Genomic DNA, 26747 nt, shown 5'->3' on the forward strand with positions numbered 1-26747 from the left:
TCTTCTGCAAGAATAAAGAGAAGAACAAGTCAAGAGATTGCTATGAGAAACAAAGAAGCTGTGAAAAGAAGAAAGCCAAAGTTGAAGTGTGCGTTAGAAACATGTGGAGCATCTTTGTGCAAGCGGGAGTGCCAAAGAATGCATACACATGACATGGAAGATATTGATCATAAATTTTTTTATTATGTTTGTTTTTGAAATATGTGTGTTAGTTGTTATGCATTAGTTGTTAAAGTTAAGTTAGTTATCTTAGGTGTGATAAAAGGTGAGATGGTGTGCTAAAGCTTGTTGTCATAGTGCAAAGGTCTCTGTGTGTGCTGATTTGGAGTTTAAGTGTTGGAATCTGGATGAGAAAATGTTTAAGGCTTTGTCATATCAAATGTGGTCATGTAATAGTAGATTGCTGAATTGATATTCCCCAATCAAGTGATGGAGATTGAATGAGAATTGTTTGTTAATGAGCTATTGTAAGGGGTGCATTATCGGTTATACCCGACACCCTAGAGTTTGACTGAATGTATTGATGAACCATGTATCTGAAAAGGATTCCTATAGAACTGGCGAGTACAGCAGCTGGGCACCCATGTATCTCGGTAGATGGATTTCTTTTTATATGGACTCAATAATCAGTTTGATGCAGGTCAAGAAGGAGAAAAGCCAAAGTGATGATAATTTTCCCGTAGTGATGATTCATGGTCAGTAGAACCAGTGAATGCTTGGTTTGTAAACCATTTGAACGCAAAGTTTATGGTGATCTTGAAACCATATTTGTGATGTTTGAAAAGTTTGTGGTGAACTTGAAACCACTTTAGGATTGCATTGGTTAGGGGTAAGCCGTAAAACCCGAAGTAATTATAACAAGGGAAAACAATGTAAATGCGGTAGCATTAATGATAGAAATTAAGGGGGAGTGTTGGTAGTATTAATTTCTACCATTAATAGCAGACAATCAGTCTATCGGCAGCCCACAACTTAGCCGTCTAGCCCACCGTCCAGCCCACACTCCAGCACCATCCATATTAAATGAGAGACAAACAGCTGTCCAAGCACCGGCCAACATACCAACCTCACCATCCACTATTAAATGTACATTTGCTTATAAATATCATGGATTGAGCTTGTGATCAGCAGAGCCCATTTTGGGTTTCTCATGGTGGATCATGAGTGGATGGAATGCTGTACCATTCTATGGATTTGTAATGGAGTTTAGTTATGTTAATGAGTATGAAGTGCTGTAGCACAAGTTGATGTCTTTGTGTTTTGCTTATTGATTTGAATGTTTATCATTGCATTTGTGTTTGTCTTTGATCCACTCTATCCACCTCCTTCAATTTTTGCAATTAGTTTCCAAGAACACTTCAGCCAACCAAAAACTTTTAATTTTAGAATAGTCAATTCATATTTGAAGCAATCTGCATTACCTCAATATTTATATTTTGAATGCAAGCATCAAACACTGCTGAGGACTCTACTCGCAGATTCACCTTCTGCAATCTGTCCTTGCCTTCCAAACTGTGCATACCAATACCAGGTACCCTCCAGCGTGTCCATACAACCAACTCCTCCAGTGATGACAAATGTTCTATGCCTACTATTTTCTTTAGTTTTGGGCAATTAATTAGTCGAAGACTTTTTATGGAAACTAATCCTACCAAACTCTGGCATCTCATGCAACTTTAGACATGTTTCAATTCTGAGAATGGCCAAGCTAGACAAGTTTCCCAATGATGTTGGTAACCTCGTCAGCAATGGACAACCATGAATTATGAGCTCTTCCAATATGCTTAGTTGAGCAATGCTAGCTGGTAATTCTTCTAAGCTATTGTTCTCCGAGAAATCAAGATTTCTTATAGATGCCTGATTTGTGATATTGTGAGGCAATCCTTGCAACTTGTAGCAATATGAAATGTTAAAATCCTTCAGATTTTGTATGTTTTCCAGACTGTTTAACTCTAAGGTGAGCTCGGCACATTTATAAAAGTAGAGATATTCGAGGCATCTCAGGTGTTTAAAAGACACAGGTAAGCTCTTTAATCTCACACATTTTCAATTTTAAATGGCACAGGTTTCCCAAATTGCCAAAATGGTCAAGTAGACTTGATAGATTGCCGCATCTTTGTAAGTCAAGATACTCCAGCGACTCAAGCTGACAAAACTCTTCTGGAAGGCTCAATTGTGGCATATTGTTCCAGGGATATGGCGACCCAGTCAAGCATAGTCTTCTCAAATGTTTCAGATGGCCTATTGACCCGGGAATACTTTGGAGTTCACAGGCTCGGTCAATTAGAAGCTCTCTCAGTTGCAAGGGAGGCTGAACACAATTAATAAATGTACATCTTGAGTTAAAATGCATAAGCATTAAGAAAATAACAGAGCCATTCATATTAATAGAAAATAGCTAAAGCGAGATTCTTACATTCCCGTCGTCCCACAGAGTTTCCAATTTGTAGGGATCCATAAACTCTAGAACTCTGATGTTGTCGAGTGAGAGCCCCGGTAGAATGCCTCTGTGCTGCTGCTCAAAAAGGCCTGACAGTCAAATCCAAAGAAGCCCTCTTATTGGCTCACCAAATTCTCTGGTTAAATCATCATTTCTTTCAATATTGAGAGCCTGTAATCAGATCCTAATATTTGAGGTTCTCATTAACTCCGTAGTCTCCTTGAGAGGCGGGGTGTTGTATCCTCTCAAAAAATCAAGTGTGGTGGCTATTATCCCTGAACCGGCAGTGCATGCTAAAGTTCAAAATAAGTCACAACACAGCTTCAATTCAATTAGGGAGAAAGGAAAGAAATGACCTGCCAGACATACAAGGCTCCAATACAATCATTAATGCCAAAATATTTACTGAAAATATATTTAATCTTACCTGAGTGTACATAACCTGTCTCTCAGACCAGATTCGGGATGGTGAATGTGTCTTTGCAATCTCCCTACCGAAATCCCTGAGATGATCATGCATCCGTATAGGCTCTTCCCCGTCCACCTCAATAATCTCAACAAGGCACTTATTGTAAAGCGTTTCCCAACTACATACACCGCTCCAGCCTAATCCATCCCACACAGCGATTGCCAAACTTGGTCTTTCAGCCTAATCCATCCCACACAGCGATTGCCAAACTTGGTCTTTCATGAATAAAGAAACAAGCAATATCCAAGAATGCTTCTTTCTCCTCTTCATCTAGGGCATCGTAACTAATTTTGAGCCTTTCCTGAACTTCCTTGGGCAATATTCTGCGGATTTTATCTAGCTGAGAGACCCAATAATCCTTGGACTTTCTACCGTAGAGCTGTCCTCCAATGACCTTCAAAGACAAAGGCAACCCCTGGCAAACGTCTATAAAACTTTCAACTAAATCTTCAAAACCTTCTAGTGGGAAGGGTTTAAGAAGGCGTACCAGCAGAACAGCTGCTTCGCAAGAGGACGATGCAGCGGTTGCATCTTGTAAGTGGATGTGATGCCTTATTTTGCCATTTCCTCTCCTTCACGAGTCATAACAATGACCAGACTGCCTGATGCGGGGCTCTCCTTAGCTGGCAACAGAGCATCAAGTTGGTCCTCATGATCTACATCATCCAAAACTATTAGGGTGCGAATAGATTTCAGTTTTTTCGCAAGAATTCTCTTGCCTTCCTTATGATTGTCAAATTGACCAGCATGAATATGCAAGCCCTCCAAGAGCGTCTTCTGCTTGGTATGCAAAGCATTTTTGGATGCTCATACATCATGCAGAAAACTAGAGCTGCTGAAGGAAGAGCTTTCCCTATTGTAGAGCTCTGTTGCAAGAGTAGTTTTACTAGAGCCGCCAAACCCAACGATTCCCACACTTTGTACTTGCTTCTCTTTCTCAATATGTTCTTGTCGATTTTTATCAAAATCCTCTACAATTTGGTCCATTCCAACCGGATGCTTGGCGACCTCTAATGGCTCCTTCTTAATAACTTTTAAAACAGAATTCACAATGCTCTTCAACAGCATCCCTTCATCACTGAACATTCAAAACGAAAATAAATACAAGGAAACCAAATGTTAGAAGAAGGTTACAATTGAACTCATACTTGGTTGTCAGTTTGTTACGTTTCCATTACTAATGTTTAAATAAACCATCAATGTTGTCAATGGTAATTGAGTAGACAATTTCCTTATCATCTTCCCACTACCTACATTGTGGAAGGTAGTTAGGATAATTATTAGCTGCATCTAGAAGTCCCTACCAACATAGAAGTCTTGAGAGCTCTATGTATAGAGAAGAATTGTAACATATGTTTCAATAAAGTAGAATCAATAAAATGCTTCCTTCTTTCAATCTACTATAACAGCTCTTTGTTTTTTTTTTTTAAACAGAAGTGGGTGAACCACTGAAATATATATTTAAATGATAAATATCCTAATCCAAAAGCTCAACTGGGAAAGAAACAGGAAGAAACCCCAATATCCTTGTCAGAATACAACATGAAGAGAAAGAGAAGAAAGATGAAGAAGCTGATCACCCATCAGCGTGTTGGGGAAGAGCTGAAAGAAAATACCAATACTAATAATCTAAATAAACAAGTTCAGAAGGTAATAAATTTTCCAATTCGGGAAACAAGTTTGAGATCTGCTCTATTGAAAAAGATTCAATAAAGTTGCCATCACAACCAAAATTAGATAAACAGTTAGCCACCTTGTTACCTTCTCTAAGTGTGTGAGTGATGCATATATCCTAAAAAGAATAAAGTAATTGCCAAATCTGATTCATAATATATTGAAGCTACTAGTTGTGAATATTCTTAGTCGTGCATGCATTAATTACCACAAGAGAATTCCCTTCAATTTGGATTTTAGAAAAATCAACCTTCTTTGCCAAAACCCAAACCATGAAGAAGTGTGTGTGCCTCTGCCATGTTGTTCATGCCAGGATTGATGGGAGCAACTTTAACTGCCAATGGCTTGCCTGATCAATCTCTGATACAAATGTCAATCCTAGAGATACCAAGATTACCTCTTGATGCTCCATCAAAATTGATTTTGACAAAATCTTGGATAGGGGGATGCCATTTAATAATGGACCTATCTTTGGCACGAATGGATTTCCAATTTGGAGTTGATCCAATTGGTAGACATATGTATTTCCATACTTTTAAAGTCATTTGGTCCCAATGAGAAAAATAATGATTGCATTTGGCATTGGATAAATTAGAGTTAGCTATCTCTGATATAGAGACTTCCAGCTTATCACAAACTTGATGAATAGAAGACACATCTTTCCTGAAAATTATTTTATTTCGTTCCCACCATATTGCCCAAACAACTAAAGAAGGTATATATTTCCAAAGGTAAAAGAAAGTGGAGGAGGAGAACAACACGGGCCAGGATTCAAACAAATCCCAAATCTTGTTTGCTAGGGGCACGAACATATTAAGTTTCTTGATAATGGGTGACCGCAAGAAGTTGGGTCGCAATTCTGTGGAAGTCAAATTCGTGGATTTGTACTTCTTAGAAATAGGTACCCATTTCTAAAATCAAGCTTTGGGCACCTGAGCCAAAATTCAAAAATTGGGTACCCGATATTTAAAAGTGGATTAGGTGCCTGAGCCGCAGAAATATCGAGTGCCCGATTGCTTTTAGAATTGCGTACCCAATTTCTTAAAAATTGGGTACTTGATTTGAAAGACTTTTTTAAACCCATTTTTTGGCATTTTTGAAGTCATTTTCATGACTTCAAAAATGGGAGCCCGATTAGAGATGCATATAGGAGCCGGATTTTCAGCCCTATCAACCACCAACCTACTACTAGTTTTTGATATACTAGGTATTTTAATATTTTTTTTACTATTTTACTTAATTTTTTTCAATTTTACGTTTTATATGTATGTTAATTCATTGTTTTTTTTTATAGTTTTGATATACGTAAAATTGTAAATTTACATTGTTAATAAGTAGATGTTTAAATTTTTGTATCTGTTAATTAAAATATAGTTTTGTAAATGTTTATTTTAAAAATTATTATTTTAGATGTTTTGAAATGTATTTAATTTATGTATTTATTACAATATTGAATGATTAGATTAGATGTAAATTCATTGTTTAAACATGTAATTACAAATAAATATAACCTCAACCTAGAACCATATAACCTTGACCTTATTTAAACTATAACCTTCACCTAGAACCATATAACCTCGACCTTGTTTAAACTATAACCTAGACTGAAATTTATTGTTTAAACTATAATCTCAACCTAACCATATAGTTATGTATAATGAAACCCTAAACATATATAACTAAGTACTAAATCACATAACACCCTGCCAAGGGATTCAAACAAAAAACTTAGTATTTAAAATGATTTTACTTAAATTGTATTGTACTTCGTTTCATGGATTGAAAATGGATGATGTAAACTATTTTATAAATGTATATTCTTTCAGCCTTTCATACCCTATGACATGTACAGTGGATGATTGTGCATTCCGAATTAATTTGCCAAGTGGCATTCAAAACAAATGTATATATTATTTAAATGGATTTAACTGAAGTAGTTAATATTCTTTCGTGTGGATTTGTTATTTATTTTACTTTTAGTACTTATAATTATTTAAAAATGAAATGTAAATGTGCTCATTAAGGAATGCAATCTCTTATTTTTTTTATAAATGTAAATTATTGTATGTATTTTATTGCTTGCTTAGTAAAACTTTTTATTAGTTCTTTGATCCCTTGGATGGGTGTCATTTAGGATTAACTATAATGTCAATTTATATTGAATTTAACTCTAATCATAACCCTTACTATCATCTTAACCTTAATCCTAATTTGCTAAAACCTACACCAAGTAATATATAAATAATTTAATAACTTTCCTATCTTACCTTGAGTACTAATTTTATAAATGTCAAACCCTAAATTGTAAACTTATTTATGATAAACTAAATTATCCTAGAGGAACATCATATCTACATCTACATGTCATGTACCTGTGAATCTAAAAACATGTGTACATATCTAATTACATCATTTATTGCATAGGAAGGATTTAAAATTTTATTATATACATTATCCATGAATATCATATCAAAAGAATCATATAGAGATATGTCATTTATGACATGTCCATTATAGATAATCAAGAAGGGTACTTAGGTAAATTTATATATATAACACTATATATTATAAGAAAAGAAAAACACCATATATAGGAGCATCTCATGTATCTAAACTAAAAAAAATTACCATGATACATGTAATGAGATCAAATAATATTTGTAAGATTCATCACATATACTATCAATGTATAGGGGTGATATAATCAAAATATCAAAAAAATGAGTGATATCGAAGCATTATATCTTAATATTTAAAACTAAAATAAACTAAGCCCTAGGTAACCCTAAACCAAATTGAATATATCAAACTAGATTGAAAGGTAACCTTGGCCCTTAACTAATTAATATTATACTTATAAACCAAATTAAATTAAACCATGATCATAAACCTAATTATATATCCCAACTTAACAGTACAAACCTTGAATTTAACCTTGAATCCTTTCCCCAACCATTAACCTAATTGAACCATTACCCTAAGATTGAACCAAGTTAAACGTTGACCTTAAGACTAAACCAAATCACTCTAAACTAGAACTCAATAATATATTCAACACTTTAAAACAAAATTCAAACCTACCTTTTTTGAATTAATGTTGGTTTTTAATCTAAAAGCTCTAACTATAATTCTATATCTAAAACCAAATTTAGCACTTTAAAACTTAATTCAATTTATTAACTCTTGTCCTAATTGAAACCTAAGCATGTAAACTTAATCAAATAGTAAACCAAATTGAACTCTAATCCTAAAACTAATTAAACATTGATATCAAGGTCTCAAACTGATACATCATAAAAAAAATTAGAAGAGACTTGAATGAATTAGGAATCCAATTAAGTAACCCTCCCTCACCATCAAGAGGTGGAACTAGAACATTAGTGCAAGTAGGAGCCCGGACTACACCCTTGGATGCCTAAGAATATATCTAAAGAAGTGAATAACTTGTCTTTCCACTGGATGCCTAAACCTTTATATCCTAAGTAAGTATTCATAATGTAATATCTAATTAGGAGGGTATTGAAGCACTCTAACACCCCAATCCCTAACTAGATAATTATGTTATGGTGGACTAATTTCTACTTATCTTGGGTTGGAAGTGCCTAAAAGTTTTTTTTTTGGAGACTAGAGATTCTCGTATTTGTTTCCTATTTTCCTGTATGGGTAGCCTAAATGTTTATTGCCTTTGCAGAATGGAAGGCCACATAAGAAAATATTGTCTTATTCTATAAAAAGAAATACCCACCCCTTAGTGATATATAGTAAGATCTTTTTCCTAATTTTACTATCAATTTTTTTGGTTAGAAGATGATGATAGAAAAATTATTTAGAAGATAGGGATAGAATGAGAACCATCATTCCTAATGAAGATGCATTATTCCTTGATAAACCCATTTCTATCATAAATCAGCTCCTCCATCCAAAAAAAAAGTAATGAGAAATCCCTAGGTCAAGTAATCAATGGAGGGCTCATAAAATTGATCAAGTGCTCAATGGAAGGCTCATAAAATTGATCCCCAAGGGGAGATAAGAATCTCATTAAAAATTAGAGATAGGACACTCCTAAATACATATCATACAAAATTCTTACCAATGTCTTAGCCTCTAGACTAGAAGATATCCTACCCAAGATCATTAACCCTACACAAAAGTGTTTTGTTAAGGATATTTATACATATTGGAGAACTTGATAACCTATTGGAAGACTTTGGATTGGGAAAAATTTCTAGAGTGTAGGCATGCTAAAGTAATTGATTATGAAAATGTCTACAAAAGGGTGGAATGGAGTTTCACTATGATGATGTTGCAAGCCTAGGATTCCATCCAATATTATGTCAAATGGTGTCCTCTCTTATGATTGGTTTCAGGGTTTTAGTAGAGAAATTAATGGGGTTAGATCATAATTTTTAGCACTCTCTAGATCAATTATGAAAGGGTGTCCTCTTGCATCCTCTTTACTTTTTATTGTTGTTGACTCATTACATTATCTCCTTAGAGATAACCAATTGTCTCTAAAATTTAGAGGATCTACTCTCCAAATAATTAAAAAGTATCTAACATATAGTTTTTTGATAATATTTGTATTCTTTTTAAGCTAGAAGAGTGCAACACGAGTCATTTAATGATCAAATTGGACATCTTTTCTTTGTATCAGGTGGTAAGATTTATGTCTCTACAACTATCTTATTGGGGCTAAATATTGAGTCTCCTCCCTTGTGTAGGAAATATGGTATTGGATGGAGATGTCATAATTCAGTGGTTAGGTACATAGGGATTCCATTTGTAGTAAACCCTAACATATAAATGAAATGTGTCTTTATATCAACAAGAAAATCTTTTGAAAACTCAACAACTAGAACTCTAATTATCTCACTTTGGTTGGTAGAATTCAAGTATGTTAAAAGATTCTCTCCTCATATTGGGTGTACTTCTCTTCTTCCTACTTATTTTATTTAAATCAGTTTGGTCTTCTATATAAATCTATTAGGAACATTTTGTGGTCACATGGAAAAGAAAATATGAAGAATCGTGCTACCAAGAGTAGTTCACATAAAGAAAGGAGATTAGTAAGTTGGAATGAAAACTTTAAGAAAATTCAAGGGATTACTATGGTAATAAAATGGATAGCCAAAGCTTCATAAGGTAATGAATTATGGATTATGATTAGAATTAGGATTATTATATGGTTAGGAATAGGATTATTATATGGTTAGGAATAGGGTTCACATGTAATAGTCCATTACCTAACATTATCTACACTTATAGTTTACATTAAAAAGTGGATAATATTTAGGATTCAAACTACAATCATAAATAATTTTTAATCAAATCATAATTCTATCTCTAAGCTTTCATTCTAATTGTAACCTTAACTCTCATCCTAATGCCATCTATTATATATCCTATAAACAATAGGACCATAATAAATATTTGAAACCTAAATATAATTCCAACTAAAACCATAATCCTAGGTAAGTTCCCTAACATTAAAGGACCATAATAATTATAATAATCTTAAGCTTAGCCATCATGAAAACCATTAACATAACAAAATTGTAAACCATCACCTTGCCATAATCTTAACCTTGTTTCATCCTAAGATGAACATATAATCCATAATGAGTTCATACAATCCTCCAGTGTCACAAAATAAGTGTACATGAAAGAAAAATTAGCTTGGCGGCTCCTATTTTAAGAAAAGAAATCTCGAACTAACCTAGATATAGTTTTTTGGAGTATTATTTTATGATTAGACTTAAAAATTCAGTATTTAATGTTTAATTTGACTTAAGTGTTTAACTTTATTTATTTAATTGATATGATTTTAATAAAGATATGCAAATTTATATAGATCTAGTTGATAAATTTTAGATTTAAATTTTATTAAATAGTAATTTTTTCATGTTTTATATTGTTTAAACATATATGGAGATTATATTTGATGGACCCACCACCACCTTGTCCCCCTCCCACACCCCTGCCTCCGCCCCCTCCATCTCCACCACCCACTACAGATTAGCTTCGTGAGACCATGAGGCGTAACCTCAATGACCTCATGCGTGATATAGAGGCTATCCAATGTAAAGCACCCTTCCCCCCACCTCACCTCCTACATCTTGCAGATAGCATGCAAGGTGTGATTGACTCCATCCATCATTTTGATTCAGACATTGATTCATTTAGATCATGGAGGGAAAGCATGTGTGCCTTCTACTCTGACGGCTTATCATACAGATAGGTTTATGAGCTGCATATAGGTAAAGGTAATTTTAAACATTATTTTGTAGACCCTAAGATAGGTTAAAAAATTAATGAGAAGAAGCCTCGCATTTCCATTAGGTGGTGTACACATCCAAGTATAGCAGTACATTTTTGGGAGCAGTGCTGGATGGTATTTGACCATCCACCACACGCTAACCATGAGATGCCCATGTACTTCCTTAGGAATGTATGGGCTAGGTTTGAGTTGGGTTTGAAACCCAACTATTTTGATATGAAAGTATTTTAGGGGGTTGGTAGAGGGATGGCTCAGGATAGGCCTGGGGCAAAAGCTGAGCAATAGAACAAGAAATCATAGGTGACCTAAGCCCCTTGTACCTCTTCCTACACCTATTGTGCCTACTCCTCACCATCACGAGCAGTTTCATCTGCTCTTACCCATTTGAGCTCCCTTTCGAGAAATTTAGTACAACAGTGAACATAGGCGGTACAGGCTCCTCCACTTGGACATGTTTGTACTAGCTATGGAGGCATATGCATAGCCCCTAGAGTGATCCTGATGCAAAAAACAATGGTCATTATGCTAAGGGTGTAGATTTTAATGATGATGTATATGCTACCCATGGTGATGGTTGTGACAAGAGAGACGTGTCATCATTTGTTGACCTCATGTAGTAGGGAGAGCCTAGAGAGAGTCAAGAGTAGTAGGTAAAATTTTAATTTTAATATAAATATAAAGTACACATAATTATTTACTTTCTACATACATGTGTAATTGTATTAACCATATTAATTTGTACTTTTGAAATAACAAAGGATGGATGATATTGTTCCTCCTAGGAGGCAATATACTCTTTTTTCGAGACTGACAAACATTGGCATCCCTTATACAGTATGCACTTTGAATTACACTATAACAATGTACATTTGAACTCAAATTTGATAACATGTGCTCATATGTTCTTTTTATCTGATTTTGTAGGGATTGTCCACATCTACATAGATTGATGTTAATACAAGTCCTACTCCAGTTACCACTGAGGCACAACCTCAAATACATGTAGTATGAACTTTTGACTGAAGACAAATAATTTGTATTACTTTTATGTATGTACATTACTATTAACTTATAATCTAAACAATTTTGACTCAAATGTATATATATTTTATGTATTTTGATTTTAAGAATAGAAGCCATATCATACTCATCCATACAGGCCTCAGTATAGTCTATTTTGACTCCATCTTATGATTATCGTGCTAGCATACTTATAGACACATCTATGACATTTCCTACCACTAAGGTGTGTGTGTGTGTGTGTGTGTGTGTGTGTGTGTGTGTGTGTGTGTGTGTTAAATTTATAGTGTATAAAAAATGTAGTGTACAAATTATGTACTTTGTAATTATTCATGTATTTAACTTTGACTAAACATTTATGTATTCATAATTTTAGGACTATGTCACCATGAGTGTTGCTGAGAGCATAGGACTTAGCTAGATGGAGGTACCTACATCATCATTTGAGGTCAGTATTGTGACTTATGTACATAATGTATAGCTCATTATGCTCTAAAATCAAATTTTAAAAATGTATGTATTGTAAATTACAGGACCTCACCACTACTACATTTGGTAGTTTTCACAGTGCACCTCCTCCCATTACTAAGGGATGCCCATCTCATGTGGTATTTATTTTATTATGTAGTGAATATTTAATTTATTTGCAAGCTAGATTTTGAAACCCGTTTCAATTAAGCATGTACAGGATGAGACGTGCCTCATGTTACATAGGGTAATCTATCTACCTCACAAGGTGTCCGACATGACAAGATGGCTCATATTACACATAATGATCCATTTGAGTCCTCTTTGAATGGAGTAAAGAGGATATTCGATTAGATAGGTTAGATCTTGTTGGCACCTGTAGATTATGTTTTTATGATGTATATTGTTTATGATGTATACGCTTTGTGTTAGGACAGTTAAAACTGTATGTTAGACCATGTATTTTTTCACTTCATAGATAATGTTATAATGTATGTTAGACCATGTACTATTTTTTTATGACTTATTATCATGCTTGTGTATGTAGTATATATTATTATGTTTCATCATGTTTTAAGTATATTCAAATCATTTTCTTTATTTTGACATATTTTATTCATGAACATATGACACATTTTGTAAGTATATATGCAAGATAAAAAATAATTTTAACTATCTATAGAGCACTATTGGATAAATATCACATCAAATTTATGCATTGAGATTCATACAAATAAAATTGACCTACTAGTTTAAAAAATGGATTGATAACGTACCTAATAATGTATCATATGTGATCTTAATGTGTTGTTTGGTAATGTAAGACTCATTATCATCTAACAATACCTATTATGTGTTGGTAAACATATGAATACCTATCATAGCTTATAACAGACATAATGACCTATTAGGACTCCTATGTCCCCTTAAGACACACATATATAGATAATGTACCTAACAATGTATCATACGTGATATTAATATTTTGTTTAGTAATGTAAGAGTCATTATTACCTAATAAGACCTATTATGTGGTAGTAAACATATGAATACCTATCATAACCTATAACAGATATAATGACCTATTAGGACTCCTATGTCCTCTTAAAATACACATGTATGGATAACATACCTAATAATGTATCATAAGTGATATTAATGTGTTGTTTGGTAATGTAAGAGTCATTATTACCTAATAAGACCTATTATGTGGTAGTAAACATATGAATACCTATCATAACCTATAATAGACATAATGACCTATTAGGACTCCTATGTCCCCTTAAGACACACATGTATGGATAATGTACCTAACAATGTATCATAAGTGATCTTAATGTGTTGTTTGGTAATGTAAGACTCATTATCACCTAATAGGACCTATTATATGCTAGTAAACATATGAAAAACTATCATAACTTATAACAGACATAATGACCTATTAGGACTCCTATGTCCCCTTAAGACACACATGTATGGATAACGTACCTAACAATGTATCATAAGTGATCTTAATGTGTTGTTTGGTAATGCAAGACTCATTATCACCTAATAAGACCTATTATGTTCTAGTAAACATATGAATACCTATCATAACTTATAAAAGACATAATGACCTATTAGGACTCCTATGTCCCCTTAAGACACACCTATGGATAACATACCTAACAATGTATCATAAGTGATATTAATCTGTTGTTTGGTAATGTAAGAGTCATTATTACCTAATAAGACCTATTATGTGGTAATAAACATATGAATACCTATCATAACCTATAATAGACATAATGATCTATTAGGAATCCTATGTCCCCTTAAGACACACATGTATGGATAACGTACCTAACAATGTATCAAAACTGATCTTAATGTGTTGTTTGGTAACGTATGACTCATTATCACCTAATAATACCTATTATGTGCTAGTAAACATATTAAGACTCATTAGAATGTATAGAAATTATTATGACCTATTAGGACTCTCATGTCCCCTTAAGACACACATGTATGGATATCGTACTTAACAATGTATCATAAGTGATCTTAATGTGTTGTTGGTAATGTAAGATATAATCAATACAATGAGTAACGATCTTTAAATTATCATGTACAAGTGACTTGTTTTTAATATTACAATCAATAGTAATTTGAAACTTCAAACAAACATTAATTTAAACATGCTTGAATGTAAAAATAATGGAACAAAATAGGAGGTCATTACTTAAATTGACAATTAATTTATAATTTATCAAGTGCATACCTTTAACTTTCAAATAGAAGTAAACTCTCATTTTTGAGTTAGTTTGTACAACATATTTCACAATATATGTAAGACAATGTCAATGATATATTTATAGAAGTGAACTCAAAACATAAAATTGGTTCAACACATCTCTTCAAATGAGGTCCTGTAAAATAAAATTGTAAAAAAAAACACATGTTAATAAACACATAAATTAATATTCAAGGTATCTAAAATATGTAAATATATGTGTAATTTGTATGTACTTACTATGTGAAATTGCACAGGATGTTGATGTTTTATCCACTTTAACATTTAAATTTGCATAAATTGTAATTGAGACCTGAATAAGAGGTATATATAAGCTCTCTAAATTGGTATTGACAACACAAAAATACATGTAATTAAATTATATAAGTACATATATATATATATATATATATATATATATATATATATATATATATATACAATAATGAAAAAACTTACATGTGTTTGATTTAAATATAGTCATCGCACTATACCATCTGCATCCTCTCTCTTTTGCAATGCATCTATGATTGTCTCATGCTCGTCCATTGAAATTGTCCATAATACCTTATTGGCAAGTCTCCTTTTATATCTTTATAATTTGATATTTGTTGCCACAACCAAATGAGAATAGTGTAAAATCTTCTTTTTAGTTTGGTAGTTTTCAAATGCTAGCAAACTATTTCTTCTTGTTAGGTATCTATGTAGCTAGGTGTCAGATACAATGACAGACCCAATTGGATACTCAAAACCATCATTGTCTACTTGATGACATGTCAATTTTTTCTTAGGTTCCACACATCTAGCTAGCCAATACTCAATTTGTTCATCGTTATCACTAGGTGCAATAACAACACAAACATGTCCTAGAAGATAAGATAAAGTATAGAAACACTTTAATCACATGAGTGTACATATGCAGATTATATAAATTAAAGCATGAGATCACAAAAAAATCTAATTAAATTGTGCATACCAAGTTCTATGAGGTCTGAAATATGATCATAGTCTTTTGATGCAAAAGTAACATTATGACCTTCATTTACTATATCATCTTCAAAATGCATGTCAATAGGTGCTAATGATCTTTGTTGCCAATCTTCAACCCATTCTGTATTCTCACATTCTTCCCATTTACGTACAAGACAAAATTGACAAAAACAAGTGAGCTTCCTAGTCCATATAGTCCAAGTGTTAGAATCTAAACTCCTAAATGAATGCCATTTAGCTGACCCACTAATTGTATCACAGTCATATCTTGAAGGGATATTATTTTCTTCAACTAGGTAGAAGAAATGTTTGATTGTAGAGTTCTGACTTGATCTATGTATAAATATTTGTTACATCATTCGACAATCTCATGTGCATTTTTTAATTTAGATTTTTCCTCAAATTTTAATTTCTCTCTACTAAGGGCTCTCTTCACACATGCACTAGCACCATCATGTTCTCCTTTACCATGTCCAGCCTAAAAAAAAACTCCACACATGTTGGATGTTAGTTTGCCTATGTGTCCTACTCAACCAATAGAACATTCTAGCATTTTTGAATTGTCCTGTACAATTATTTGACAATATCCAATTTTGTTTCATTTCAATTTGTCTCTCTTTTAAATTATCATAAAAGACCTTGAAAAAATATTGGACAAACTCAGATGAATGGAGTTTATTATCACTTATATAAAAATGGTACTCTCTCAATATTTTTTGATCCTCTTATGTACTATCAGGTGCATACTTATAAACAATATGAACATAAATTTCTTGCACTGAATTGTAATATTGTGGTTGTACTTCTTCTTGTGGTGCAAGCATGTAGTTCTCTACAAAGTCAACAACTAAAAGTATAGTACCAATTGAAAATGTATTCTTACATATGCAAAATTTTACATCAAGCCATCTAGAATATTGAGAGTGTTTAACATATTTTAGTATGATCACACTCTTAAACTCATCCATAAATGCATGACAACTAACTTTATCTATAACTAGATCACACTTTCTTCCAATCTTCCCATCCTTCAATGGATATTCAATAGTTTTGAATCTTTTTACCTCAACTAATTGTTGTCCAAAAGTAGTCAAAGTATTTTCATGCAAACATTCATCTAACAAAGAAAGATTTTCGCACATATCACATGTACTAGAAAGACATGCATTGAAAAGAAAGATTGATCATTAGGTGGCTTACAAAACAAACCTAATATGAAATATTTTATAGTTTGAGGTTGTATTTTTATACCAAATTCCTACAACATTTCTTTACTATGCATGGTACCACATATAAATCGAAATACATCATAATGGTAAGAAAATTGAATATGAGTTTTACAACAACATGTGATTATTTCCTTGTTAATTGTTACATACAATGGTTTACACTTTTCAAAAGATCTTTGACTAATGGTAATATTTAATACCTTACCATCTACAAATTTTTTAAACAATTCAGTTTAAGTCATGTCCAAAAGGTGTTTAGGATGTGGATCACATATTGTTGACCCAATTCTCAATTTAAGAACATCTCTTGAATTAGGTGATACTCTTGTATTATCAAGCCAAAAGATTTCAATCCAACTTTTGACTTCACTAGTAAGTATCACATCTCGCGAGTCTACCACTAGAAGTCCATAAAATATTTGTTGGATCACATTCAAAGTTAACCCTTCTCTTTACAACTCTTTCTAAAGTATTACAATTCACATTAAGATATCCACTTATGTTGCTAATCAATCTTTTGTCAAATGTTGATTTGTTAATTAAAGTTGTTGTTGTTGCTCATTATGTTGCATTCTTATCTTTAGACTAACTTCTCTTTCTAATAACATCAAAGGCACTAGCAATAGTGGATACAACTTGTTTTAAAGACTCATTTTTATTCTTGGGTTTTGCATGCATTCCCAACCTTCTCATTACTTTTTGCATTTTAAACATTTTAATTATTTGCATCATTAATTGATATTGAAACCCAAAATTTTTATTATAAAAAAAATGCCTCTACAATCTATTAGCATGTGTCCTAATTTGTCTCCATGAAACCAATCTCTCAAGATTATCTAACACATCATTGGGAATATGAAAATTATGTTAAGACACTTTACTATCATTCTGACATGTTTGTTCAGTAGTTGATGTTTCTATCTCTACATTCATGCAATTTTTATTTTCAAACACTTTACTATTTTTACTATTATTTGGGATTTGAATATCATTTTCAAATTTTCTTGGTATTTTTTTTGGGGCATGCATTTCAGTTGGAGTTTTTTGTGCATGATCATTTGACAATTGCTTCTCATGAAGAAAATCTAAATCATTTAAATTGTAACCTACTTCTAAAAAATCACCAATTTCATCACAAGAGAAAATTTGAGGGTTTGGAGACACATCTGTATTGAATGCATGATTAGAATGTGCACTTGAATTTTCTTGTATTGGGTTCTCTTCTTTGACCTCTTCATCCATCATGGTATCCTCAATGTCTTTCTCCTTTGAAACATTGTTCAAGTCTCTAATTCTCTATCTTCTCTCTTGTTGACATCATGCTTCATTCTATTTATTTGTTGCAGTCTCCTCATCTATTAGAACTTTTGATTTCTTCTTTCTTCATTGTTTTGATCCCATGTTTGCACCAATTTTGAATTTGAATCGGTAGCTTGCAAATTGTATAAGAGGACAAGAAAATAGAATAAGCATGATAGAATTCGTTGTTGCAGAATGAAATTGTTATTCAATCATTTCAATCATTGAAACCTAGTTTGTGGGGCAGTTTTTAGGGCCCAACAGGTACATTAGAAATGGGTACACGATTGCTTAAAAATTGGGTACCCGATTCTCTAAAAATCGGGTACCCGTTTATAAATTGGGTACCCAATTTTAAAAAGAATCGGGTACCCAATTTTTAAATCATTAGGTACAACGGTTGAACAAAATTGAGCACTCAATTTTTGAATTACAAATTGGGTGTTTGATTCTTGAGACGTGAGCGGGAATTTGGTATGGCCTCCGACTTTTGCATGGGGTTTTGGCTTGGGGAAAGGCATAGCAAAGGCTTGGTCCCACCAAGCCATGCCTTTATGATTTTTTTTTCTAAGGCATTTAATCGAAATTTTTTTGTATTGTTATAATTTTTTTATAGTCGTCCCCATTGAATTTTTTGATGAGACAAAAACTCATTATAGGTCTTGCTATTTTGATTCCAAAAATGTGAATTGTATAGTGTTATTAGTTTATTTTCTATTTTTCCATTATTTATTAATCAAAACTATCTCCTAAACATTAAAAAGTGACATTCACTAAAACTTTAATAACTTTTTTATTTTATAATTTTTCTTAAATTAATTTATATGTCATCAATCTACATATAATTCTTTTGATGTTAAAAAAAAATGAAAAAAATGAGATTTTGATCAAATTATGTGGTCCATACACGAGAGGTTTTAAAATTTACCTTTATAGCCACTTAATAATTAATAGTAAAAAAATTATTCAATAAAAAATTAAGAAAAAATATTGTCAGCAATCATAGGTGTATTAGGTAACTCTCTTTAAAAGGATTTGTAAAAATTCATTTATTTGTGTCAAATTATTGTTTCCATACACGAGCATGGTATGGTCTTGAAACAGGCATTTTGAAAAAGTGGTTTTTAAAGATCCATACCAAAAAAATAATCTATCATATGGGTACGCAAATAAATTACATATTTAGAAACTAGATTCCGAACACTACAAAAATTATTTTTGAAGTTTTTTTATATTCAATCTCTAAATACCTCAAATTTTAATATCAATTGACAAAAAATTTCAAAAACTGGAAAAACACTTCCACTTTTTGGACAAAAGTGAGACCCAAATTCTTGCACTAACCCTAATAAATTGCCAAAAGGAGTAAGAAAATTTTCAATTGATAAATAAATGGTCCACTAATTCTAACTCTTTCACGCATAAGACATAATAAAATGCCAAACTTTGAAAATCTATCACTTGTTAGAATCTTCTTCCTAAGAGCTAACCAAGAGAAGCAGCCCACTTTAGGAAGGACAACAGGGTTCCAACAAAAAAAAATTTCTTTTCTCTTACTATTATTATTTTCAATATATTGAAGAGCCCTATAACCTTCCTTAATTGAGCACTTGCCATCCTTAGATGAAACCCAAATCAGCTTGTCCTCGACGTTTGATAAGAATACATACCGTTATTGAAAAATATTTGTGAGAGAAAAGGACTAAATATCATTGAGAGGCAGTGAAGAAGGGTCCTTCCAAATTACTTTTTCGAAGAATATTTCCATAGCCAGTACATAGTAGAGCAACTCAAAGCCCCAATAGCTAATTGAAACGGCAATGATGTCTTCATATTGATCCAACTAGGAGAGTGGAGGGAGGCCATTCCAAGAGTCACACCAGAATTTGTCACTACAACCATTGTTCACTTCCCAAGATATGTTCTTGGTAACAAGGTCTCTAAAATTAATCATGAAGTTCCATGTTGTTGATCCCTTAGGAGGGTCAAGAATGGAGAAGATTTGTGAAGGAAACCTGTCATCCAAATATTTTTCCTATAATATTTGGCACCATGAAGATCAAGGTTTAGTGTACATTTTCCTTACAAGCTTTCCCCGAAAAGCTTTTTTTCTATGGAGAAGGTTATACAAGCCAACTCCCTCATACAATTTCTCTTGGGCCATGCTTTGGAGGGAGATGAGAGGAATCTTCTTATTTTTAGTCATATTGCTAACCCAAAGAAAATCATGAATAAGTTTCTCAATTTGGTGGATGATTGTTGTAGGAGCTTTGAGGACTGACATATAGTAGTTAGGAATTGCACATAGAATAGATTTAATAAGCATAATTTCTCTAGAAAAAGATAGCCACCTAACCTTCCAAGCTAAGGTCCTAACTTTAATTCTGTCTACTACAACAAACCAATAAGTAGCTTTGTTGTCCCCCAAAAAGAAGGGAATCCCTAGATAAGTGGAGGGGAGTTTGCCAATTGAGAAACCTAAATTCTTAACAATCTTATTTGATATGAACATTTTGGTGCTGAAGAAAAAGATAGTTGATTTATTTGCATTGATCCTTAGGCTGAAAGCTGAAGTATACATCTCCAAGGATAGTTTGAAATGCTTAGCTTCTATGATAGGTGATTTACCAAAAAGAAGAGTATCATCTACAAAAGAGGAGTGGGTTACTGACAAGGAAATACCTTAGATGTGAGCCTCATGCTAGAGACCATTTTCAAACTCTCTTGAAATGCTCCTACTAAATGCATCTACCATAATAATAAAGAGGAATGGGGATAACAAATCACCCTACTTAACCCCTTGAGTAGAAGAGAAGAATTTGTAGCTCTTAGTTGTACTAATATATATTTCATTTTTTCTACATGCTATTAGAGCATCATTGACTCTTGGGTTGTAGCAAATTTTTTTGTGTAAATTTTTTTTTATCGTAGGTTATAATTTGATTGAGCAGCATCAAAGAAACCTTTGGGTGTTTGGAAAGCCAAGATGGGTGGTGGAATAGATTTTTTTGTTTTTTGAAGTTGTTGCCTAAAGAAGAATAGAAATGCTTGGTAAAATTTTACTCAAGAGAAGGGAAGTTGATTCTTGGTATGTTGTTTATTACTACATTTAGAGAAGAATGAGATTGTTGGAGGTAAAATTGTCTATTTTGTCAATGTAGAGAAAAGGTCATAGAGTTTGGTGTGATGATATTGAGATGGTGATCATGTCCAATAAGCTTTCATTTGAATTTTTAAAAGAATAGATGAGGAAATCTAAAATTGTCATTGTGATTGTGAAATGTGGTAAAAATACTAGGTTAATTCAAAGAAAGTGTTACTTGTGGATTAATCACAATGCGGAAGTAAGGTAAAAGAGAGTTAAAGGCAAATGCAAATTTAATTTCTGAGATAGATATTTTAGAAGAATAATTAATATATGTGAAGAAAGAAAATGAAGACTTAATTTGTGATAAGAATTATTTGCAAGAAGAACTTACATAATTAAGAAATGAAATGAATATAGAAAGATGCAACTTTTTAAATCAAATTAATGACTATATAGATGCAAATGGAGAGCTAGAAAATTTTTTTTAAGTTGTTGGATAATGTTAAGAAAATAAATGAGAATTAACTCATTTCCCCATGCTGCTTCTTATATCAATTTTCTACTTATATTTAAGTAGTAGAGAGTTCCCATGCAAAAAAAAAAACTATAGGAAAACAAAAAATTAATCTCTTTTCCTATTTTCGTGGAGTAGCTATTTTGTAGCAAATGAAAATAGGCTATGGTAAAAGAGGAGGGGCTAGAAATAAGCAATTGTTGCTTATTGAAAAAAAGTGACACATGTCTTCACCTCTCTTTTTTCATCCCCTTTTATTTGCCTACGCTTTAGTTGTCAAAATTATTTGATTAAAATTTTATTTAGAACTAATATATAACACACTATTTAAAATTAAGTATAAAATATTATGATGCATGGGGCCACTAGCTCCACACAAAAATGAGTAGCTGATGCTAGCAAAAATAAGCTAAGCACCAGCGTGGGGCCCTACTCTTAGAGGAGAAAATGAAGAAAGTGAAAAAAGAGAATTACTTGTTAAATGATGAATTAGAGGAGAAAATGAGGAAAGTAAAAGAAGAATCTTGTTTAAGGATGAACTATATCAATCCATCATTGAAAGAAATGCATTTGTGAAAACAAAATTAGTATGCGATGTTTCATGTAATACAAATGACTGGAATTCACAACTAGAAAAGTGTGACTCTGTTGAGGTTTTTTGTGATAAAGAATATGAAAATGTGGCATCAAATACTATCAATTGTGATAATAAGAATTTTGGATGGAATATAATGAAGAAAATGGGTTACAAAGGTAAAGGATTGGGAAAACATGAACAAGGAATCATAAAGCCTATTGAGCCAATAATGAGACCAAAGTATGAAGGACTAGGATATATAACAGATGAAAGAAATGATTATATGGATTCAATCAAATTTGCTCAATGTAAACAATATATACAATGTTCAAATTGTAATAGGGAAGGACACACGAAAGATAAGTGTTGGGATTTACATCCAAGTAGTATTTGTGAATTAAAGAGTCATTGCAAAAAAACATGTTGGAACAAAGTGTAAAAACAATTCTATAGAGAAATGTTTCAAAATGGACATTGTATTGAGTTATGGATCAAGTTGGAAAAACATTACAAGTATGATTAAAGGTTTCTTTAGATACAAATGTTCAAGTGTGAAGAATAATCAAAACCTATCAAAGTGTGAACCCTCAAGAAGGATTGCAAATGGTTCATATAAATCAAAATCGTCATCTACCAAGACATCCACAAAAAGTGAGACTTCATAAAAGAGAAAATCTTAAAGATAGATTTTTTCCATCTGTGAAATGATATTTTTTGCTAAGTCCTTGAAGGGTTTGTGGTAATCTAAAACCATTTGTTTAGGTGGGGGGTTTTTGGTAATCCAAAATCATTTGTTTACATGAAAAAACTAAAAGTTTATTGAAGGGTTTGTTGTAAGCCAAAACCACTTGTTTAGGTGAAAAACCTGAAAGTTGGTTGAAGGGTTTGTGGTAAGCCAAAACCACTTGTTTAGGTGAAAAACTTGAAAGGTGGTTGAAGGGTTTGTGGTAAGCCAAAACCACTTGTTTTGGTGAAAAAACCCTAAAATAGAGCAGTTGAACTAGTTGGGAGAAATCCCAAAAGGTTAAGGGTCAACCAATTAAAAAATCAAAAGCATAATAACAAGAGGAATGAATTTTCCATAGTGATAGTGATAAGAAAAACCAAAAATTTTATTTTGTAAATGGATATCTCAAAAGATTTAAAGTCGGGACCTATCCTATTTAAGAAATTGAAAGAAGGGAGCATTTTATTGATTCTATCTTATTGAAACATATGTTACAATTTTCTCTATACATAGAGCTCTCAAGACTTCTATGTTGACAGGGACTTCTAGATGTAGCTAATAATTATCCGAACTACCTTCGACATTTTGGGCAGTGAGAAGATGATAAGAAAATGGTATACTCAATTACTATTGACAGCACTGATTGCTTATTAGTTCCTGCCGAGGCAGGAATACTTATGCATTCATGTCAATGCAAATGTGACATTACACTAACCAATCAAATCAAAAAATTTAAAAGATTATATGAGATTTCAAATGTTTAAATTTTTTTCTAATTTTTCATTATTTTATAAATCACATTTTTCATCCATTCTATTGGTCTATACTATTTTTTGTGGGGGAGAAAATTAATTTTCTTCAACAAAAAATAAAAATATTTTCTAACAACTTCATCTTGCATTAATGAATGTATTAATTACAACTTTATCTTTTCTACATTTGTGACAAGTTGATAAGATTTTATTTTTTCAATCATTTTATCTTCCACCTAATCAATATTGATTATCACAATCTATTAAATATTTTTAATTTCTTATTTTAAATACATTTATTATTAGTTTTACATTGATTTTTTTTGTTACTATACAATTTGTTCCTAAAACATATAAGTTCAAATTATTCTTCCATATATATAACTAATAAATATGTCTTTTTAATATAATTTCCCTATGTTATATCCTTGTATTTGAATTTCTAATTTTTTTAACACTTTACTTTTTTAATAAAAGTAGTTAAATTATTACTATTATTTTACTTTTATAAAAATAAATTAAACAATATTATTTTTAATTATATTTTATAATAGTGTTTGTAATATGTATAATTGATAAGCTTTACAATTTATAAATTATATCATTTATTATTATTAATATTTGTTATTTAAACAATTTATCATTTAATTTAAATACATTTAAAACTTAAATATATATTTTAATATTAAATTAATAATTATATTTTATATCAAAAAAACATACTAAAGAAATGACCACAAAAAAGATATAATTCAATTCTAAAAGATATATAAATTATTATTAAATTTTTATAAACTATGTATTAAAATTAAATAGTTATATTTTATTTCTTATTTATTACATCATATTTATTCATCAACATCAAACTTATGTGTATTACATCTATTTATTATTTACAAATGTATATATTAAATTATATAGATATTATTTCATAATTAAAAATTACTTAATTTTATGAAAAATTTGGAAATACAAAACATTAAATAGTAAACCTTCTCTAATTGTGTAAAATTAAACAATTAGTTTTACTTATAAAATATTTTTATATTTCAATACATTTCATTTTTTCTTATAAAAACGTGAGTTCTAATATAAAAATTGAATTCTTAGTTTCATTAATTAAAATATAATATATATTTTATTTTTATTATAACCATGATTTTATTTTGACTTTTTGTTTTATTAAGAAAAATAATTATATTTAATTCTCTCTCTCTCTCTCTCTCTCTCACACACACACACACACACACCCCTTATGTTGGTATCATTCTATCTTACTATTTTATCTCTCTTCCTCTTCCTCCTATATATTATCTATCTTCTTTTTCCTCTACATATATGTTTATGTTGTTATTGTTGTATATTGCTATTTATCTATATCTATATCTCTATCTTAGTTTTTGTCCAGTGCTAATGATTAAAAATAGTGTGAGCTCCACTTGATAATCAAGATGAGAATAATACATAGTTGGGGGAGTTATTTCAACTACTTATGGTTCTCTAGTAGCATACATGGTATGCTTAAACATATAATGTGATAGTTCAAATGCTTCATCACTTCTTCAAGTTCTATAATTCAAATATTGGTATGGATATCTTTCCTCATTGCACATAATTTAAGTTGTCAATGTAGAAGGTGCAAATTTGTCTAAAGCATATGTATTGATCGTAGTATGATATTAAGTACTTAGTGCCATATTGGAGACTTTGGTCTCTTATTCTTGGGCTTAAATGCCCAAAGATATAATAATATAGCATGAGAACTTAACAATAAAATATGAGCCATCCTATCAAATCACAAGCGCATTTCTAGGATGAGAATTTAACAACAAGATATGAGCAATCTTATTAGATCACAAGTGCATTTCTAGGCAAAAATTAATGCATTCACAATGTTAATTTAGATTATCACTCATCTACACCTCTACAACCATTATGCATTAGGTAGGAACTATGACGCATTGCGTCCCTTGTTTAAACATTAGTAATGGAAACAAAACAAACTGACAACCAAGTATGAGTTCTATTGTAACAAATTTGTTACGAGGACATGACTTCTTCTAACACCAAAATAAATATCATAGAAGAATATGCCTATCATGAAAATGATTTGAAACTTTCATAAATGCGAGAGGCAGGATGTTAGAATTCTCAACCGTGATTGTCATTGAGCACGTACCCAGAAAGATTTAAGACTCTTTCAAGTGTCATTATCCACTCCTCCACCTTGCTTGTGGGGTACCTTCCCTTGCCTCTGTGTTGTGAAAATACAGGAGCATCAAGCCCTTTCTCCTAAGCCACCCATCAGAGATCATTTGGCTCCACATGATAGAAGACTAGAATAATTGGAGTGTCAGTTTCGAGCATGCAGGATAGCTCCGTGAGACACCAAGGATATTCTGCATAGCTCTTTGAGAAAATAGCAATATGAAGTTTGGTTGTTCGCATTGCCTCTTTTATTTCCTTTGGTATGGAATCGCCCACCTCCAGCTCTTCTTCATCTAGAAAAGTGTGTATCCCAATCAGATCGAGGGTGTGATAGATAGTGCTGGCCAGTTTGTGCTTCGTATCACAACTGCGATGGTTGATGAAGACATCCCATGGCCCCTTCTTCATTACTGCCGATGATGATGCAGATTGTATACTATCACATTAATTAGTATGTGATGTTTAAGCAGTTCTTTGGAACTACTTTTCTAAATGTGATGTTTAGTATGATGGATGTTTAATGTGATGTTTAGTATGATGGATGTTTAGAACTGCTTAAACATCACATACTAAACATCACATTAAGACATTCCACGAAATGGGTGTTCTCTTTTTCTCTAATTCTGCTAAGCAGTGGAAGTGGAAGACTCACCCACTTCCATTTGAAGCTGCAGGGCTTTGGATCTGGAGTTGTCAAGTGTTAAAAGCCTAGTGGATTTGTCAAGCAGGGACGATGAAATCGA

General features: G+C 32.0%; 1 pseudogene; it reads right to left on the reverse strand.

Moving 5' to 3' along the window:
- Nucleotides 1-1614: 1614 nt before the first annotated feature.
- Nucleotides 1615-26492, reverse strand: LOC149545915 (disease resistance protein Roq1-like; annotated as a pseudogene).
- Between the last annotated feature and the right edge of the window lie 255 nt (nucleotides 26493-26747).

The sequence above is a fragment of the Cupressus sempervirens genome, chromosome 7 (assembly GCF_028749045.1).
Source record: "Cupressus sempervirens isolate cs-2001-9-10 chromosome 7, ASM2874904v1, whole genome shotgun sequence".
Taxonomy (NCBI): Eukaryota; Viridiplantae; Streptophyta; class Pinopsida; order Cupressales; family Cupressaceae; genus Cupressus; species Cupressus sempervirens.